Source organism: Ranitomeya imitator, chromosome 1, assembly GCF_032444005.1.
Source record: "Ranitomeya imitator isolate aRanImi1 chromosome 1, aRanImi1.pri, whole genome shotgun sequence".
Classification (NCBI taxonomy): Eukaryota; Metazoa; Chordata; class Amphibia; order Anura; family Dendrobatidae; genus Ranitomeya; species Ranitomeya imitator.
This window is the reverse complement of record NC_091282.1, coordinates 304231169-304253577: the sequence shown is the minus strand read 5'-3', so window position 1 is coordinate 304253577 and position 22409 is coordinate 304231169. Positions and strand designations below refer to the sequence as shown.

General features: G+C 44.8%; 1 protein-coding gene across 2 annotated transcripts in view; it reads right to left on the bottom strand.

Annotated features, from left to right (window-relative positions):
• PRR14L (proline rich 14 like) overlaps window positions 1-22409 on the bottom strand; it is a 92052-nt gene that overhangs the window by 12422 nt on the left and 57221 nt on the right. The window lies entirely within an intron of this gene.

The window sequence follows — 22409 nt, the reverse complement described above, 5'->3', positions numbered from 1 at the left end:
GAGACGTCCTGCAGTGGTTCGAAGGGGGCCTCCTGAAGGGCTCCAAGGACCAAATTAAGATCCCACGGATCCAAAGGCATCTTGTAGGGAGGCGCCACACGGGAAACTCCCTGAAAGAACGTCTTAACCGGTAATCTATTGGCAATTTTTCGTTGGAACAGGACTGACAATGCAGACACCTGTCCCTTGAGGGAGCTAAGTGCGAGACCTGACTCTAGTACTGGTTGGAGAAATTTCAATATAGAGGGGATGGAAAAAGCCAGAGCCGATCGTCCATGTGCGTCGCACCATGCGAAGAAAATTCGCCAGATACGGTGGTAACTGCGCATGGACACGGGTTTCCTAGCCCTGATCATGGTGGAGGACACCTTGGGAGTGAAACCCGTTTGGCCTAGAATCCAGGATTCAACGGCCAGGCCGTCAAAGACAGGGCCACTGAGTTCTGGTGGTAAATCGGGCCCTGTGAGAGAAGATCCATGCGATCTGGAAGATGCCAGGGGGCGTCGGCGACAAGCTGAACCAGTTCCACATACCATGCTCGGCGCGGCCAGGCCAGCGCCACGAGGATCACTGGCACCCCCTCTGCCCTGATCTTCTTGATGACCCTCGGTAGCAGGGGGAGAGGAGGAAAAATGTACGGGAGGCGGGATTGACACCACGGCAGGACCAAGGCATCTGCTCAGACGGCACGTAGGTTGAGGGATCGGGCAATGAACCGTGGGACCTTGTTGTTTAGCCTGGAGGCCATGAGGTCCATGTCCGGGGTCCCCCAACGATAACAAATCTGTTGGAAAATTTCCGGGTGGAGGGACCACTCGCCCGAGGCGAGACCCTGGCAACTGAGGAAGTCCGCCGCCCAATTCTCCACACCTGGTATGTGGATCGCTGAGATGGGCGAATGGTTGGTTTCGGCCCAACGGAGAATGTGGGACACTTCGAGCATGGCCATCTTGCTGCGGGTTCCCCCCTGACGGTTGATGTACGCCACAGCTGTGGCGTTGTCAGACTGGATTCTGACGAGGTGACCCGCTAGAAGATGGTGTAGGCTGGGTATGATGGGCCTTTTATCAGTAGGTCGTCCAGCTACGAAAGTACCACCACTCCCCTGGAATGAAGAATGGCCATGGCAGCCGCCATGACCTTTGTGAAGACTCTGGGAGTGGTGTCGAGGCCGAAAAGGTAAGGCCACAAACTGGAAGTGTTCCTCGCGAAATGCGAAGCGAAGGAACTGATGATGAGGAGGAAAAATTGGGATGTGGAGGTAAGCATCTTTGATGTCTATAGATGCTAGGAACTCTCTTTTTTCCATGGACGCGACAACAGAGCGGAGAGATTCCATTCTGAAGCGCTGAATTTTGATAAATTTGCTCAGAAGTTTTAGGTCTAGAATCGGACGTAACGTTCCGTCCTTTTTTGGGACCACGAAAAGGTTCGAGTAAAACCTTTTGAACCTTTGGTCTTGGGGAACTGGAATGATGACTCCATCCTTTTGTAGTGCCCGTATGGCCCGGAGAAAAGCCGTTGCCTTTGGCTTGGGAGAACACGACTGGAAAAACCGTGTTGGGGGGGTAGGGGAGAAAATTCTATTTTGTATCTGGAGGACTCCAGTTCCCTGACCCACTCGTCGGAGACGACCGAGAGCCAGGCTTGACGGAAAGAAAGTAGGCGACCTCCTATTTTTAGCAAATATAAAAGAAAAAACGGCCAAAAGCCGCAGCCAGCTCACCAACCAGACCACCAGATGCAGAGCACGAGAGTCCGTCCTGACCGGGACGCCAAGCAATAGCAGACAAAAGAAGATGAATGGGTACTCCAGCTCCGATAAAAGGTGAAAGTCTTTATTATTCCAAAGTTAAAAAGGATAATCCAAAGCACGCAGTGAACAAGTAGGCGAAAGCAACAGTCCCGGCTACGCGTTTCGATCCATAAGGATCTTACTCATGCCTTAGGGAAAACCGGATAGAGTGTAACACATATAATCATCATTAGCCAATTGCAAAGTTCCAATTGGACATGTGATAAATCCGGAAAGGTCCTAAACATCTAAAACAAGGACATAAAATACTACAACAAAATAATACAGAAATTAAAGCAAAAACAATTAAAACATCAACAATGATATAGTATTTCGTTTCTTTTGTTTAAACCTGTGGGAAAACGAGTATTGAGACTATATATCCAAAACGCCTCTCTGGTGAGAAGACGTCTTTTAATATCTCCACCACGATTGTGCGGATACACCTTTTCAATACCATGTACTCTAAGGTCAGAAATATCGCCATTGTGTTTAGTACCAAAATGTCTTGATACCATGGAAATAATTTTATTGGGTATATTCCATTTATTCACATCTCTCAAGTGTTCGGTAACTCGCGTTTTCAATTTCCTCGAGGTACATCCTACATATGAAATCCCACAGGCTACGCAATCTATCTTGTAAACCACATTTTTGGTATGGCAATTGATGAAGCTTTTAATATTATAATTATTCGTATTGTCGAGTTCTGAAACGTGTTCCCCAACTGTGCGTGTGCACAGGTACTACATGCTATTGTGCTGCATTTGAAAAAACCCTTGCACTCAAGCCAAGTTCTGGATTTACAAATCGGAGATAGGGAGTTGGAAGCAATATAATCTCCTATAGTTTGTGCCCTTCTGGCTACAACATTAACGCCATCCTTAAGAATATGCATGAGCATGGAGTCCTCATAAAGAATAGGTAACCTCTTATTAATAATGTCTCTAATAAGATTAAATTGAGGACTAAATTGTAGAGAAACATGGCTTATTATCATATTTGATGGTATGTATATTATTTTTCCTATCAGAAGTCAATAAATCTTCTCTCGTTTTTTTTTACTAACTATAGCATTGGCTCTGTCAAGTTTGAGTCTTGTGTATTCACCAGTTGGTTGACAATCCTTTTTTGGACCACATCTCCTAGTATGGCAGATACATAGGCGATACCCTCATATGGGGGGGGGATGTGTCTGCCATACCGGGATTTGTGGAATATATTAATGATAATAATTTTGGAATTAAATTTACGTATGTTTTTGATCCACACAAAATTTCCTTTTTAGATCTCGAGTTACTAGGACATGCTGATGAAAACATTGCCAGCAAGACATATGTTAAACCAATTAGTGGCAATGCAATCCTTCATGCGGCCAGCAGTCACCCAGCACATACAATCAAATTGATACCAACTGGTGAATACACAAGACTCAAACGTAATTGCAGTAGAGAAACTGACAGGGAAAATTAGTTTGATAGCTTAAGAAAAAAACTTAGGGCTCGTAAATATCCACAGTGGTCACTTGACAGAGCCAATGCTATAGTTAGTAAAAAAAAACGAGAGAAGATTTATTGACTTCTGATAGGAAAAATAATATACATACCATCAAATATGATAATAAGCCATGTTTCTCTACAATTTAGTCCTCAATTTAATCTTATTAGAGACATTATTAATAAGAGGTTACCTATTCTTTATGAGGACTCCACGCTCATGCATATTCTTAAGGATGGCGTTAATGTTGTAGCCAGAAGGGCACAAACTATAGGAGATTCTATTGCTTCCAACTCCCTATCTCCGATTTGTAAATCCAGAACTTGGCTTGAGTGCAAGGGTTTTTTCAAATGCGGCACAATAGCATGTAGTACCTGTGCACACGCACAGTTGGGGAACACGTTTCAGAACTCCGACAATACGAATAATTATAATATTAAAAGTTTCATCAATTGCCATACCAAAAATGTGGTTTACAAGATAGATTGCGTAGCCTGTGGGATTTCATATGTAGGATGTACCTCGAGGAAATTGAAAACGCGAGTTACCGAACACTTGAGAGATGTGAATAAATGGAATATACCCAATAAAAATATTTCCATGGTATCAAGACATTTTGGTACTAAACACAATGGCGATATTTCCGACCTTAGAGTACATGGTATTGAAAAGGTATATCCGCACAATCGTGGTGGAGATATTAAAAGACGTCTTCTCACCAGAGAGGCGTTTTGGATATATAGTCTCAATACTCGTTTTCCCACAGGTTTAAACAAAAGAAACAAAATACTATATCATTGTTGATGTTTTAATTGTTTTTGCTTTAATTTCTGTATTATTTTGTTGTAGTATTTTATGTCCTTGTTTTAGATGTTTAGGACCTTTCCGGATTTATCACATGTCCAATTGGAATTTTGCAATTGGCTAATGATGATTATATGTGTTACACTCTATCCGGTTTTCCCTAAGGCATGAGTAAGATCCTTATGGATCGAAACGCGTAGCCGGGACTGTTGCTTTCGCCTACTTGTTCACTGCGTGCTTTGGATTATCCTTTTTAACTTTGGAATAATAAAGACTTTCACCTTTTATCGGAGCTGGAGTACCCATTCATCTTCTTTTGTCTGACCTCCTACTTTGTTGATGTCCTCTGGATGTTGCAACGAGTCATTGGGTGGAGGAGTCATTGGGTTTCCAGTTACGGTTGGGTCTGTATGAGACCTGGGAGCCTCGGTCCCCACGCGCACCTTGCCGTCATGATGCAGGGGAGAAGGATGAAGATGACCAATTGGGACTGTTGCGAAAAGGCCGGAATCGAGATTGTTGTTGATACCAAAACGGCCGGGTAGGCTTTTGTTGGGGGAGAAATTTACTTTTCCCCCCGGTAGCATGCGAGATTATTTGGTCTAATTTTTCTCCAAATAGGCGACCGGCTTGATGTCAATGAACGCTTGGAAGCAGAATCTGCTCTCCAATCTCAGCCACAGGGCTCTTCTGATGGAAATTGCGTTTGCGACTGCCTGAGCAGTGCAATTGGCCGTGTCTATTGAGGCGTTAACTACGAAGTTCCCGTTCCTGGGCTATCTGGTTAGCCAGGTTGATGGCCTCTGGAGGGAGATTAGTCTTGGATGGTCGTGGTAAGCACCTCAGCCCAAGCGACCATAGCCTTAGCCACCCAAGAAGCGGCGAAGGATGGAAAGAGAGATGCTCCTGTGGCTTCAAAGACGGAGCGAGCCAGGTAGTCAATTTGGTGGTCAGAGGGGTTCTTGACTGAGGAACCGTCTGACAGTTATAGTATCGTTTTGGAAGCGAGATGCGATACTGCAGGATCCACTGAGGGAGACTGTAGCCAGTCCTTGGCTAGTTCCTGAACAAAGGGGTATTTGGCCTTAATAGGCTTTTGCCCCATGAAGCGCTTGTCAGGGCAGTCCCTGTGTTTTTGTAAGATTTCTTTAAACTCAGGATGAGTGACAAATACTTTTTGGACAAGTTTTGCCTTCTTAAGAGACACCGCGTGTTCCGGAGTGGATACGGATTCCTTGTCCACCTTCAGGGTCTTGTTGACCGCTTCAATGAGAGAATCCAGTGTCTCTTGGGAAGCAGAGGAATCCTGGACGTAAGAGTCCTCGGACTCATATTCAGAGTCATTTAGGTTCTCCTGAGGAGAACGAGAGACTGAACTCGCGGATGCTGAAAAACAAACACGCCCGTGGTCGGGGGGTGAGACATGGGTACTTTTCCTGGCACCCCGAGCTCTTAGTGACAGAGGACGCCCACTGCTGGTGGACGGATCCGTACCGTCGCCAGAGTTCTCCGCGGGCTGACTTAAAGAGGGATCCCGGAGGGAGTCATTTGCCTTGGCTAGGGAAGCCATAGATTGTGACAGGGAAGTGGCCTACTCAGGGGGACTAGGCTCTGCAGGGTCGACGGCTGCACAGAGGCCGGGTCACAATCCGCACATAATGGGGTATTGTGAGCTCGGGGCAGGGCCGTATTGCAAGTGGCACATGAAGTGAAAAACACTGTGTGCTTCTTGTTACCCTTTTTAGTCTCCTTAGGTTGAGACATAGTGTCTTTAGAGATAGGATATGCACTGTGGTGCACGGAAGGGGTTAAGCTTTCTTGAAGCAGCTTACCCACGGTCCTGTGCCTGTGCGCCGGGGAGGAATGAGGCCGCGGCGGTCCTGGTAGTGTCAGTCAGCGTGAGCCACCTTTGGGGTCTTGTCTTCCCCGCAGGAGATGAGTGGCAATATGGCCCCCGAGATTCTGCAGGGCGCCTCTCGTCCCAGACGAGAAGCATCGATACAGGGGGCAGGGTTACGGCCGTGGGCGGATCTGCACACTGCGGCCTAGTCCGGCTGAAAAGCCAGGGACTAAATTTCTGGGCCCTGCCGGCGATGCGCGGCGGCCGCGAACCAGCGCTGCTGACCACCGCTGACCCCCGGCGCCTCTCCCCAGGGACCCGGACCGCATCTCTGCCGCAGATGGGAGCGCAGGGAGGGTATGTACTCACAGAGTTGCAGGCCTTCCTGTCACTGTGAGGGTGCGCACTCAATCCATGCACCCTGGATGGGGGATGGAGAGGCCCCTATACATCTTCGTCTGTCCCCTAAGGGGGCTGTGTGACGCCATCAGATGTGGGCCTTGTCTCAGGTGGTACATCCTCCTCTGTCGGGCCCCGGAGAGGGACATGAGAGCAGGGCTCTATGTGCTCGCCGTCTTGCAGGGGGGGGGGGGGGGACGGAGGGGAGATCGGGACCAAGGAGGAACCGTCTCCCCAGTAAAATTTGGCGTACCCCAGACGTTGCAGGAGAGGGACGGGCAGGTATACTCGCCATGCTCGCCTGTTGATGGTTCGGGGAGAGCGGACCCTATAAAGGAATCCGACGCCCCCTTCGCTCTGTTAAATAAAAATTTACAGAAAAAATGAAAATGAAAATTAAAACAAGAAAGTTGGGGTCTGAAAACAGACCCAAGTGCCTCCTACAGACACTAAGCAAGAACTGGTTAAATCCTGGCCAGTGAAGGGGTGTATACTGCACAGGAGGAGTTAATCTTTCTGTGTTAGTGTCCTCCTAGTGGCAGGCAGCATACAACCCATTGTCCTGTGTCCCCTAATGAGGTGTAGGAGAAATGAACATTTTCTCCAAAATGTTTGATATACTACAAGCTCTCCCTATTAGGATTCACTGGTCCTTCAGGAGTTTAGCATCAGTACAAACCAAGTTTATTTGGGCCTGCAAACCTCCTCATATTAGAACTATATTACATTATATTGCTCGAAATCTTCAGAGGGTATAGAGCTGCCCGACTTCAGATCTTACTATATTGCCTCCCACCTGTCTAGGATATTAGATTGGTGTAAAACTGGCCCCGGAAAAGTATGGGTCGGCATTAAGCAAAGCTTTACAAATATCCCTCTCATATTGCCCATTAGTTGGACTCTTTAGTCAAAACAAACCCCACAATTGGGGCTATTCAGACTTGCTGTTCCCTTCCTGTAGCACGTGACTATATCATACCACAAGACTCTTACATGTTTCCCATTTTGGGCAATCCACTTCCCCCACCCCCCGAGGTCCCTATGCTAGTGTTTTCAGAGTTTGGATAAATAGGGGACATTTCAGAGGTTGTCATTTTGGAGCAGGACACCTTTGGCCTTTAAAGAATCATCTCAGTATTTCTGCACCATCCACCCTAGATGCATGGAGAGTAGGTCAACTGTTGCATTTTATTTTCAGTCACACCCCCCCTTATATAATAGAAAGCTACTATCGAGACAGTCTGAAAGTGCAGACCCATGAGGCACACCTTGTTTTTTTTCATACTCTCTACTGATTAACCAACCAGACCTCCCTGTTGCCAGGTTTCAGACAGTTGGAGGGGGATTTAGGCCTCTATGAAAAGATCAATGGAGGTGAATTTTTACTTTAACGCATAAAGCGTCGATTTGTTCTCGTTTCCACGAGGCCAGATATAAATTGTTGTTTCGATGGTATAGAGTCTCATCTCAACTACATTCGATTCTCCCTGAGAAAAGTCCCATGTGTTGGAGACGTGTTGGAGCAGAATGGGATCTTCTACACATTTTTGGTCATGAAAACTAATCACTCCTTTTTGGGACAAAGTACAATTAGTGATAATAAAGTTCACTGATCTTGAGACTGACCTAACTCTGGCTCTTGTCCTTTTCCATCACTGCGACATACCGCTAAAAATATAAAGGCATTCTATACTGAGACACCCAACTGTGATGGCTCAGGCTTGCATCCCCCTGACCTGGAAAAAAAAAAAAAAAGATACCGCTCTGACAATGTCCCTTTGGTTTTCTAAAATGAATGAGGTGATGTTAATTGAGGAATTGACTGCTACAGCTAACAACTCCTACAACCGTTTTTTATAAAACTTTATTTTATTGGCTCAAGTTCAGATTTTTTGTCAAGTAGTGGGCATAGAGCAACTGAACACAGCACCCTTAGTCTGATTAACCCCCCATTTTTCTTCTTCTGTACTTCTGTACTTCTCTCTCTTTATCCACTTACATTTCATATTTTGTGTATGATATAAAGAAACTTCATATTATATCATGTTATAAAGAAACTTCATATTATATCATGTCAAAGAAACTTCCTTGTTTTATTGTGTAACTTTTACTAAGAATTTAGTATGACTAATGACCTCAATGTCAAGATTTTATGTCATATTTCTTAAGATCACCTATATGGACATTGCACTAGGTTATTGCAGTCATCTATGAATGTGGTACACATAGTGCCTGAGGTTTTCCCCGTCACTGCTGCTAAAAAACATCCCCACAGCATGATGTGCAGCCATCATATTTCATAGTGGGGACGGTGTTTTGGGGTGATGAGCAGTGTTGGTTTGGCACTAGTGATGAGCACGTTCGGGTGTCCTCAGAGTATTTTTTAGTGCTCGGAGATTTAGTTTTCTTCGCCGCAGCTGGATGATTTACAGCTACTAGCCTGCTTGATTACATGTGGGGATTCCCTAGCAACCAGGCAACCCCGACATGTACTTATGCTGGCTAATAGCTTTAAATCATTCAGCTGAGGCGATGAAAACTAAATCTCCGAGCACTAACAAAATACTCGGAGGACACCCGAACGTGCTCGGGAAATCTCGAGTAATGAGTATATTCGCTCACCACTATTTGGCACCAGACATCACATTTACCGTGGAGGACAAAAAGTTCTATTTTGGTTTCATCTGACCACAGCACCTTCCTCCATACATTTGCCGTGTTTCCCACATGTCTTTTGGCAAACTCAAAATGAGCCTTGAATTTGTGTGTGTATGTAAAGGCTTTTTCTGCCCACTCTTCCATAAAGGTCACCTCTATGGAGTGTACTGCTTAGGGCTCCTTTTCACTTGCGTGAAATACGGCCGAGTCTCGCAGGTTAAAACCCGGCTCTGCCGCCGGCACTCCAGAGCGGAGCGTGCAGCTCTATGTATTGCTGTGCGGCCGCACACTCCGCTCTGGAATGCCGGCGGCAGAGCCGGGTTTTAACCTGCGAGACTCGGCCATACTTCACGCAAGTGAAAAGGAGCCCTTATTGTGGTTGTATGGAGATAGTCAAGTCTTTGCTTGGGAACTCTGCAGCTCCTTCAGAGGTACCTTTGGTCTCTATTTTGCCTCTATGATTAATGCCTCCCTTGCCCGGGCTGAGAGTTTTGGTGGGTGGCCTCCTATTGGCAGGTTTATTGTGGTACCATGTTCTTTCCATTTGATGATGTACACTAACAAATTGTGTTGTGGTACCGTGTTAGCCAGAAAAATCGATGTGAATACTTTTCTGCCCAATGATCACAGAAGTATTCTAGGAGTGATACCTTTATTGGCTAACCAGAAAATAATATGTTAGCAAGCTTTCAGAGCACAGTGGCTCCTTCTTCAGGCAAGATTACAAATAGATTAAATCTATTCTATTAAATCTATTTGTAATCATGCCTTTCTTCAGGCATGATTACAAATAGATTTAATAGAATAGATTTAATCTATTTGTAATCTTGCCTGAAGAAGGAGCCACTGTGCTCTGAAAGCTTGCAAACATATTATTTTCTGGTTAGCCAATAAGGGTATCACTCCTAGAATACTTCTGTCATCATTGGGCAGAAAAGTATTCACTTTCCATTTGCTGATAATGGATTTGATGGTGCTTCGGGGGGACCAGAGCTTAGCATTTCATTTTTTATTCATTGCTTTTGCTAACCCCTTTGAGACAGAACCCTTTTTTCACCTTCATGACCAGTCCAATTTTTACAATTCTGACCAGTGTCACTTTATGAGGTCAAAACTCTGGAACGCTTCAACGGATCCTGGTGATTCAGAGACTGTTTTCTCGTGACATATTGCACTTTATGATAGAAATTTTCTTCTATATAACTTGCGTTTATTTGTGACCCCCCCCCCTGGAATTTTTAAGTAAATTTAGCAATTTTCAAACTTTTAAATTTATATGCCCTTAAATCAGAGTCATATCACACAAATTACCGCATACACTTGAGTATAAGCCGAGAATTTCAGCTCATTTTTTTAGGCTGAAATTTCCCCTCTCGGCTTATACTCGAGTCATTCCCAGGGGTCAGCAAGGGAGGGGGAGCAGCAGCTGTCTAATACTCACCTGCTCCTGGCGCGGTCCCTGGACGCCCCTCATTTTCCGGGCACTGACGGCTTCTTCCTGTATTGAGTGGTCACATGGTATCGCTCATTACAGTAATGAATATGGACCCCACTCCACTCCCATAGGGGTAGAGCCGCATATTCATTAATGTAATGAGCAGTACCATGGGACCACTCAATACAGGAAGAAGCTGTCAGCGCTGGGACGTCCAGTGACTGCGCCGGGAGCAGGCGAGTATGGCACTGCGCGATATTCACCTATTCCTTGTTCCACCGTCTGCCACGCTGTGTCTTCTGCGTCCTCTGCAGTGACGCAAAGGTCAGAGGGCACGATGACGCGATTAGCGTGCGCGCCGCCCTCTGCCTGAACAGAGGACGGGGAAGACACAGCGGCGCTGACGGTGGAATGGAGGACAAGTGAATATAGCAAGGGCCGGGGGCCTGAGCGACGAGAGGTGAGTATGTGATTTTTTTTTTAAATCGCAGCAACAGCATATGGGGCAAATATCTCTATGGAGCATCTTATGGGGCCATGTGCAGCATTATATGGGGCAAATATCTCTATGGAACATCTTATTGGGCTATGTGCAGCATTATATGGTGCAAATATCTCTATGGAGCATCTTATTGGGCTATGTGCAGCATTATATGGGGCAAATATCTCTAGGGAGCATCTTATGTGGCCATGTGCCGCATTATATGGGGCAAATATCTCTATGGAGCATCTTATGGGGCCATGTGCAGCATTATATGGGGCAAATATCTCTATGGAGCATCTTATGGGGCCATGTGCCGCATTATATGGGGCAAATATCTCTATGGAGCATTTTATTGGGCTATGTGCAGCATTATATGGGGCAAATATCTCTATGGAGCATCTTATGGGGCCATGTGCCGCATTATATGGGGCAAATATCTCCATGGAGCATCTTATTGGGCTATGTGCAGCATTATATGGGGCAAATATCTCTATGGAGCATCTTATGGGGCCATGTGCAGCATTATATGGGGCAAATATCTCTATGGAGCATCTTATGGGGACATGTGCAGCGTAATATAGGGGCAAATATCTCTATGGAGCATCTTATGGGGCCATAATCAGCATTTGTGCAGCATTATATGGGGCAAATATCTCTATGGAGCATCTTATGGGGCCATGTGCCGCATTATATGGGGCAAACATCTCTATGGAGCATCTTATGTGGCCATGTGCCGCATTACATGGGGCAAATATCTCTATGGAGCATCTTATTGGGCTATGTGCAGCATTATATGGGGCAAATATCTCTATGGAGCATCTTATGTGGCCATGTGCCGCATTATATGGGGCAAATATCTCTATGGAGCATCTTATTGGGCTATGTGCAGCATTATATGGGGCAAATATCTCTATGGAGCATCTTATGGGGCCATGTGCCGCATTATATGGGGCAAATATCTCTATGGAGCATCTTATGGGGCCATGTGCAGCATTATATGGGGCAAATATCTCTATGGAGCATCTTATGGGGCCATGTGCAGCGTTATATAGGGGCAAATATCTCTATGGAGCATCTTATGGGGCCATAATCAGCATTTGTGCAGCATTATATGGGGCAAATATCTCTATGGAGCATCTTATGGGGCCATGTGCCGCATTACATGGGGCAAATATCTCTATGGAGCATCATATTGGGCTATGTGCAGCATTATATGGGGCAAATATCTCTATGGAGCATCTTATGTGGCCATGTGCCGCATTATATGGGGCAAATATCTCTATGGAGCATCTTATTGGGCTATGTGCAGCATTATATGGGGCAAATATCTCTATGGAGCATCTTATGGGGCCATGTGCCGCATTATATGGGGCAAATATCTCTATGGAGCATCTTATTGGGCTATGTGCAGCATTATATGGGGCAAATATCTCTAGGGAGCATCTTATGTGGCCATGTGCTGCATTATATGGGGCAAATATCTCTATGGAGCATCTTATGGGGCCATGTGCAGCATTATATGGGGCAAATATCTCTATGGAGCATCTTATGGGGCCATGTGCCGCATTATATGGGGCAAATATCTCTATGAAGCATCTTATTGGGCTATGTGCAGCATTATATGGGGCAAATATCTCTATGGAGCATCTTATGGGGCCATGTGCCGCATTATATGGGGCAAATATCTCCATGGAGCATCTTATGTGGCCATGTGCCGCATTATATGGGGCAAATATCTCTATGGAGCATCTTATGGGGCCATGTGCAGCGTTATATAGGGGCAAATATCTCTATGGAGCATCTTATGGGACCATAATCAGCATTTGTGCAGCATTATATGGGGCAAATATCTCTATGGAGCATCTTATTGGGCTATGTGCAGCATTATATGGGGCAAATATCTCTATGGAGCATCTTATGTGGCCATGTGCCGCATTATATGGGGCAAATATCTCTATGGAGCATCTTATTGGGCTATGTGCAGCATTATACGGGGCAAATATCTCTATGGAGCATCTTATGGGGCCATGTGCAGCGTTATATAGGGGCAAATATCTCTATGGAGCATCTTATGGGGCCATAATCAGCATTTGTGCAGCATTATACGGGGCAAATGTGTCTATGGAGCATCTTATGGGGGCCATAATCAGCATTTGTGCAGCATTATATGGGGCAAATGTTTCAATGGAGCATCTTATGGGGTCATAATAAACATTTGTGCAGCATTATATGGGGCATATTTTAATATGGAGCATCTTTTGGGGTCCATCATAAACTGTATAGAGCATTATATGGGGCGTATTTTGTATGGAGCATTATATGGGGCTCCTGATTCAATATGGATATTCAAAAACACTTAACCTACTGATGTCTCAATTAATTTTACTTTTATTGGTATCTATTTTTATTTTTGACATTTACCAGTAGCTGCTGCATTTTCCATCCTAGGCTTATACTCGAGTCATTAAGTTTTCCCAGTTTTTTTGTGGCAAAATTAGGGGTCTCGGCTTATACTTGGGTTGGCTTATACTCGAGTATATACGGCAGTTAATAAACAGCATTTCCCAAATGTCTACTTTACATCAGCACAATTTTTTAAACCAAATTTTTTTTTGTTAGGAAGTTATAAGGGTTAAAAAGTTGACCAGCGATATCTCATTTTTACAACAAAATTTGCAAAGCCATTTTTTTTAGGGACCACCTCACATTTGAAGTCAGTTTGAGGGGCCTATATGACTGAAAATACCCAAAAATGACACCATTCTAAAAACTGCACCCCTCAAGGTACTCAAAACCACATTCAATAAGTTTATTAACCCTTCAGGTGCTTCACAGGAATTTTTGGAATGTGGAAGGAAAAAATAAACATTTTTCTTTCACAAAATTTTTTCTTTAGACCTATTTTTTTTTTTTTTACTTTCACAAGGGTAACAGCAGAAAATGGACAATACATTTTGCCCTTGTGAAAAATGTTTTGCTGCTATCACACAATAAAAGATGCTTTTTATTGCGAAAACTAGTTTTTGCATCACCATATTTTGAGAGCTATAATTTTTTCATATGTCGTCCGACAGTCATGTAAGAGATTGCTTTTTGTGGGATTAGCTGACATTTCTATTGGTACCATTTTCGGGCACATGACATTTTTTGATCACTTTCTATTCTGATTTTGCTAGCACCTATCGTGGGCGTTACTGCGGGGTGTCAGCTGTCACATACAGCTGACACCCGAACGCGATCTCGGCGACGATAAGTGTGAGGCCGCGCGGTCGCAGCGCCATACTAGTACTGCTCTTGCCACAAACTTGTCTCCCGCAGAGCAGTACTAGTATGGTGCGTGTCGCAAAGAGGTTAATAATCCAACCCTGACTTGTACTTCAAAAAGGCCTTGACTTGTTTGGAGATTTCTCTGTGTTCATGGTACTGTTTAGTTAGTGGTGCCTCTTGCTTAAAGGTGTTGCAGCCTTGTTGGCTTTTAAGAAAAGGTGTGTATATACTGACTGACATTGTGACACTTTGATTGCACACAGGTAGACTTGCTTTCACTAAAGCCTGTGACTTATAAAAGCAATTGCTTGCACCAAAAATTTTCAGGGGCATCATAGCAAAAGGGGTGAATGCATATGCACCTGCCACTTTGTAGTAATTTGATGATCCCATAGTTTTAATGCATGTCTTTATTTTTCTCAATTCACCAACTTAGACTATTTAGTGCTGATGCATCACACACAAATTAGATAACAAAAATATTTAATCACGGGTTGTATTGTAACAAAATAGGTAAAAAGTCAGGTAGGGATAGGGGTATACTTTTACAAGCCAGTGTACTAAATTACATTTTGTTTCCTTCTGTCACAAAAGCTATGCTGCAGTACTGATTCAATTCCTAGTTCATGCTCCTTTAGAAGTTCCTGTACACTACTGCTCTGAAGATCCGTACACTGCATTCAAATATTTAGAGTACTGGACTTACCCTACCTACCGTATATACTTGAGTATAAGCTGGGATTTTCAGCCCCCCAAAAAATGGGCTGAAAGTGCCCCCTCTCGGCTTATACTCGAATCATGGAAGGTGGGAGGGTCGGCGGGTGAGGGGGAGTGACACCTGTCAAATACTCACCTGCTCCCAGCGCTCCTGGCGCGGTCCCAGCATGTCCCACGGTCTTCGGGCACGGCAGCTTCTTCCTCTGTTCAGCGGTCACTGGTACCGCTCATTAAAGTTATGAATATGGACTCCACTCCCATAGGGGTGGAGCCGCATATTAATTACTGTAATGAGCGGTGCCACGTGTCCGCTCACTACAGGAAGAAGCTGTCACTCCCGGAGACGTGGGACATGCAGGGACCGCGCCGGGAGCAGGTGAGTATGTCATATTCACCTTTCCGCGTTCCACCGCCGCCTCGTATTCCGCGTCCTCTGCAGTGACTGCTCAGGTCAGAGGGCTCAATGACATATTAGTGTGCGCGCCGCCCTCTGCCTGAGCAGTCAGTGCGGAGAGACGGGACGCTGAGGAGCAGCGACGAGAGGTGAGTATGTCATTTTTTTTTTTTTGTGCAGCAGCAGCAGTATCATTACATGTGGCACAATGCTATATGGATCGTCTATGGGGCCATAAAGAACTGCATGGAGCATCTATGGGGCCATAACTGCATGGAGCATTATATGGGGCATCTATGGGGCCATAACTGCATGGAGCATTATATGGGGCATCTATGGGACCATAACTGCATGGAGCATTATATGGGGCATCTATGGGGCCATAACTGCATGGAGCATTATATGGGGCATCTATGGGACCATAACTGCATGGAGCATTATATGTCGCATCTATGGGGCCATAAAGAACTGCATGGAGAATTATATGGAGCATCTATGGGGCCATAACTGCATGGAGCATTATATGGAGCATCTATGGGGACATAACTGCATGGAGCATTATATGGAGCATCTATGGGGCCATAAAGAACTGCATGGAGCATTATATGGGGCCATAAAGAACTGCATGGAGCATTATATGGGGTCATGAATAACTGCATGGAGCATGATATGGGGCATCTATGGGGCCATAAAGAACTGAATGGAGCATTATATGGGGCATCTTATGGGGCCATAAAGAACTGCATGGAGCATTATAGGGGGCTTATTTGTATATGGAGCGTCTATGGGGCCATAATAAACTGTATGGAGCATTATATGGAGCCTATTTTGTATGGAGCATCTTATGGGGCCATAATGAACAGTATGGAGCATTATATGGGGCTCCTGATTCAATATGGATATTCAAAAACACAACCTACTGTCGTCTCAATTAATTTTACTTTTATTGGTATCTATTTTTATTTATGACATTTACCAGTAGCTGCTGCATTTTCCATCCTAGGTTTATTCTCGAGTCATTAAGTTTTCCCAGTTTTTTGTGGCAAAATTAGGGGTCTCGGCTTATACTCGAGTATATACGGTAAGTTAAATTTATGACGGGCCCCATAAGATGCTCCATATTAAAATATGCCCCATATTAAAATATGCCCCATATAATCCCGCATAAAGGTTAATAATGGCCCCATAAGATGCTCCATAGACAGATTTGCCCAATATAATGCTGCACAAATGTTGATTATGGCCCCATAAAATGCTCCAGAAAGATATTTGCCCCATATAGTGCTGCACAAACCTTGATTATGGCCCAATAAGATGCTCCATACAGACACTTGTCACATATAATGCTCCACAAACGTTAATTATGGCCCCATAAAATGCTCCATAAAGATATTTGCCCGATATAGTGCAGCACAAACGTTATGGCCCCATAAGATACTCCATACAGACATTTGCCCCATATAGTGCTGCACAAACGTTGATTATGGCCTCATAAGATGCTCCATACAGACACTTGCGCCATATAGTGCTGCACAAATGTTATGGCCCCATACAGACACTTGCGCCATATAGTGCTGATCAAACATTATGGCCCCAGACAGACACTTGCGCCATATACTGCTGCACAAACATTATGGCCCCATAAGATGTTCCATACAGGCCCTTCCCCCATTTGCTGTTGCTGCGATTAAAAAAAAAATAAAAAAAAATCACATACTCACCTGTCCGTCGCTAAGGCCCCCGGTACTTTCAATATTCACCTGCTTCTCATTCCGGCGCCGCTCCTTCTTCAGCGTCTTCTGCACTGAAGTTCAGGCAGAGGGTGTGCACTAACCATGTCATCGTGCCCTCTGACCTGAGCGTCACTGCAGAAGACGGAGCGGCGCCGGAATGAGGAGCAGGTGAATATCATGCAGCGCTCCCCTCCCCATTATACTTACCTGCTCCCGGCGCGGTCCCTTCACGTCCCTCCCTGCTTCCCGGCGCCGGCAGCTTCTTCCTGTTTTGAGCGGTCACCGTTACCGCTCATTACAGTAATGAATATGCGGCTCCACCCCTATGGCAGGAGGCCAGGTGGATTATGCGGACACAAGCTACAGGTCCGGCAGGTCTCAATGACAGAATCGATATGTCTATTTTTCTATGAACCCCATACTCAGCCAGCACCTTTCACCCCTATTATTTTTATTATTTATACCCTATATGTCAGGTGGTTTCATATGTGTCATACTATCAGCCGCACTAGGCGGCGAATGCAGTTGTTATATTACAATTTATAGTTTACTTCCTTTTCTACAAATATTTGGCAGTATAAATGAATTCTGATATTATGATTATATGAGTAAAATAAGGAGTCTGTGCTTTACCTGGCTGGTGTTGCAGGTTTTGTTTTTAAATGTTTTTAATGTCATGCACGCTGCAGTCCTCTTTGTCTGACTGGAGCGTGTCGCGCGAGGAGTCTGTATTCACTTACCTATTTCTCCCAGCGTCACTTCCCCCAGACATGGACCCGTAGAAGCGCTACTCACAGCGCGAAACGGCCGTCGTCGATCCCTGCAGACTCTTGTTATTATTGCACCCCCCCGAGCCGTGAAGATGTTTTCTCACATGCTTGAATAAAGGACTGTCTAACTCCAGGATCGGTGAGTGCTGTTGCAGCTTCTTTGTGATTCACATGCTATTCAACTCCATGTTCCATGCGAGCACCTCTGATCAGCTGTCGGGCATTTGCTGTTGAAATACACATCCAGTCTCCCTGGTTCCTTGGGCTGTGCTGCTCAGCTTTTTTCTTTTTCCTATTTGCTTCATTTGACATTTACTCCTTTTTGAGCACGCACGCCAGAGTTGGGATCTATAATACTTCTCATTGCGGTATATAGCTAATAGTTTTTCCGCACAATGGAACCCTATACAGCACCTGTACGAGATAGTTTGCAAGCCGGCCGGGAGGATGTGGCTAATTATTTTAAGGAGTGTGAGCAGGCAGACGAGGTGCATATGATAAGCACAAAGTCCTTAGAACACAGACTTTTGAATCTCTCGGAAAGAGAAACCAGGCTATTTTGGACAAATAATTCTCTGCAATCATATGTTGAAAATGGTCGAGTCCCGAGAGGACTACGTGTATGGAAAGGAATATCCCATTTTAGTAATGATATGGCATTTAAATCTGAATGGGAAAAGATCATGCTGAAATGTTCCCAAGATCTGTTACAGCTGGTTCTAAAATCGAACATACAGAATTATGAGCTTGTTAATGCCGAAATATCTAAGACACAGTTAGAACTACAAAACAGGCTTACGGAGAGTCAGTGGTCAACATTTACCAAAAAAATGGATACGAGACTCATTTCAATACAGGCTGAAATTAAGCAGAGAAAGCGGGACAAATTCATTCGGGACAAAAACGATTACGATTCAGGACATGTGTTCACGTGGAATAGGACAAACAAGGACAATCAGATCTCACATGCTTATGGGGGCAAACATAATAAAAAACATAATTTTAAAAGACGCAACCAACAAAGAAAAAAGGATTATCTGACCACTGAATCAGACTCAAGCCTCAGTGAAGGAACGGCCACTAATACAGGCTGAACATAGGAATTGACATCAGAGACCCAAGCGACTACCTCATTCCCTTTAGGAGGAGGACCTGGAGGGGCAAACGTAAACAACGCCCCCGACTGGCGTCGCAAGAGAAAGAACGTCTCTTGGAGGCAGGAGTGACAGTAGAGTCGCGCCCTCAAGATTACGTGGTCAATTTAACACATCATCATTTGGACACGGCACACCTAGCACTGCTATCGAGAGGCTTAAATTATTGCATACCTGACTGTTTTGACTTTCCAACCTTCCAAATAGACTTATACAAAGCTGTTAGAAAAATCCATCTTTATAAATCCGTTCTCTCCAGCCCCACTAACACTACTACCCTGGAAGCTGAACGGCCCTGCAGTGTAGGACCCCTCGGCTTTATGGCAGGCACTCAGACAGAGGTCCTCGCAGACAGCCGTGGAGACGCAGCGCTCCTTCTCAGCCTCACAGATATAGTGCCGGGTGACAGTAAGCAGGGGTTAACGAATTTTGCACCGTTCACTGGTGGGGTTCCTTCGACATACATGCCCCCGGTCTCCCCTGGCAATACGGTAGACTTGTTCGAAACTCTTGTTTTGAAGGACATAGAGGCTTTGGTGTATAAAAAGGCACCTTCTTTCCTTACTGATCTGGAAAGGAGGGCTCTGAGGGATATAGCTAATTGGTCAGATGTTATCGTACATCCAGCAGACAAGGGGGGGAAAACGGTTCTAATACCAAGAGAGGCATATTTGTTGGAGGCAGATCGGCAATTGTCAGACACGACAATTTACACAAAATTACATGGAGATCCCACGCAGAAATATAAAAGGGAATTCTGTTCCCTTTTGAGAAAGGCAGTGGAAATTAAAGTAATCACGCAGAGAAAGGCAGAGAAGCTCCTTCCAGGGTTTCCGACGAAATTGGTATTATGTTCCAAAAATCCACAAATCGGTCACACACCCCCCTGGCAGACCCATCGTATCTGGGATAGGGTCGCTCACAGAGCCCCTATCCCAGTACATTGATTGGGTTCTGCGTCCGCCGTTAAAGGATATCCCGTCTTACATTAAGGACACCAAAACTTTTCTAGGTCACATGCAAGAATTCACGTGGCAGCCGGGGTTCTCCTTGGCATCCATTGACGTGGTCAGTTTATACACCAATATTCCACAGCTGTTGGGGGTACATGCTATCAGACGCATTTTGGAAACCACGGATAAAAATCGTGATTTCATAGATTTCGTCTGTGAGGGTCTCTGCTTTATATTAACACACAATGCCTTTACGTTCATGGACACTGGGTACATGCAGACCACCGGGACCGCCATGGGGACCCCGGCTGCATGTACGTTCGCCAATCTATACTTGGCAGTGTTCGAAGAAGATTACATTTATTCGGCCAATATCATCTTATTCGGCCAATAACATCTTTTTGAAACACATTAAACTCTACCTGAGATACGTGGATGACGTATTTCTGGTGTGGGACGGCACAGAGGATGAGTTTGCACTATTTGTGGGGCACCTTAACAACATTAATACCATGGGTATGTCCTTCACTTCCAATTTTGGGGGCTCCAGTTTAGAATTCTTAGACGTGTTGGTGGAGATTCAGGAGGGGGAGGTTTGTACGTCTATCCACCGAAAACCCACCGCCATTAATTCGGTATTACATTTTAACAGCTTCCACCCGGGTCACACCAAGAGGTTGCTTCCTTACAGCCAACTGTTAAGGACACTAAGGATTAATAATACACAAAAAGGCTTTGAACAACAGTCGAAAGAACTATGCCATAGGCTCCATAGTAGGGGCTCTGCTACAGACCACCTTGGAGCGTGTAAATAATTCTTCCCAGGAGCGCAGGGGGAAGGTAAAGAATACGTCAGAACAGCGGTTTACATTTTGTTTCCAGTATGGTCCGATGGATCAGGAGATAAGATCCACCATTAGGAAACATTGGCACGTACTAGAAAGAGATAAGGATTTAGCAGGTAGGATAGCCGGGGGAACCACTTATTTCTAATAGACGTAGCACACGTATTAGGGACGTTTTAGTTCGCAACCACGTCACAAAACAGAAAATTACCTGGTTAGAGCAAGCAGCAATTAAGGGTAATTATCGTTGCGGACATTGTCAGTACTGTCAATATCATGTCCCCGGGCGAACGTTCAGTATCGGTCCAGTAACACATACCGTACAGCAATTCATCTCCTGTAAAACTGAATACGTGGTATATGTGGTTTTTTTGTCCGTGTAAAAGATTTTATATCGGAAAAACTATACGCAAAGTATACATACGGTTCAGGGAGCATTTCAAGTCTGTCCTTTCAGGTAAAGGAGTACCCAGATTGATTAGCCATGTCAGAGAGGCACATGAGGGAAACCCAGAGGTCCTGACATTTGCAGGCATTGAGAAAGTGGTATTACCGGCACAGGGAGGGGATTTACATAAACTATTATTAAAGCAGGAGGCCAGGTGGATTATACGGACACAAGCTACAGGTCCGGCAGGTCTCAATGACAGAATTGATATGTCTATTTTTCTATCAAACCCGTACTCAACCAGCACCTTTCACCTCTATTATTTTTATTATTTATACCCTATATGTCAGGTGGTTTCATATGTGTCATGCTATCAGCCGCACTATGCGGCAAATGCAGTTGTTATATTACAATTTATAGTTTACTTCCTTTTCTACAAATATTTGGCAGTATAAATGAATCTGATATGATTATATGAGTAAAATAAGGAGTCTGTGCGTTACCCGGCTGGTGTTGCCGGTTTTGATTTTAAATGTTTTTAATGTCATGCACGTTGCACTTCCCTTTGTCTGATTGGAGCGTGGCGCGGGAGTAGTCTGTATGCACTTACCTATTTCTCCCAGCGTCACTTCCCCCAGACATGGACCCGTAGAAGCGCTACTCACAGCGCGAAACGGCCGTCGTTGATCCCTGCACACTCCTGTTATATTATTGCACACCCCCGAGCCGTGAAGATGTTTTCTGACATGCTTGAATAAAGGACTGTCTAACTCCAGGATCGGTGAGTGCTGATGCAGCTTCTTTGTGATTCACATGATATTCATTACTGTAATGAGCGGTACCATGGGACCGCTCAGTACAGGAAGAAGCTGGGGTGCTGGGAAAACAGGGACCGCGCCAGGAGCAGGTGAGTATAATTAGACAGCCCCCACTCCCCTGCTGACCCCTGGGTATGACTCGAGTATAAGCCGAGAGGGGGACTTTCAGCCCCCAAAAATGGGCTGAAAATCACGGCTTATACTCGAGTATATACAGTAATTTTATTGCATTTTTTGTAGTCTTTGTTGCATCTGGAAAAAATAATTCATTAAAAGTAATTCCGACATTTAGATTTTTTCTTCTCATTACACCATTTACCAGTTGGATTAATTTTATATTTTGACAGATCAGACTTTTATGGATATAGTGATACGCGGATGGGTGCATAGATTGACACTCCCCCCCCCTTGCAGGAGCAGAGTAGATATCACAGCCAGGAATTGATAGTGGCATTTAA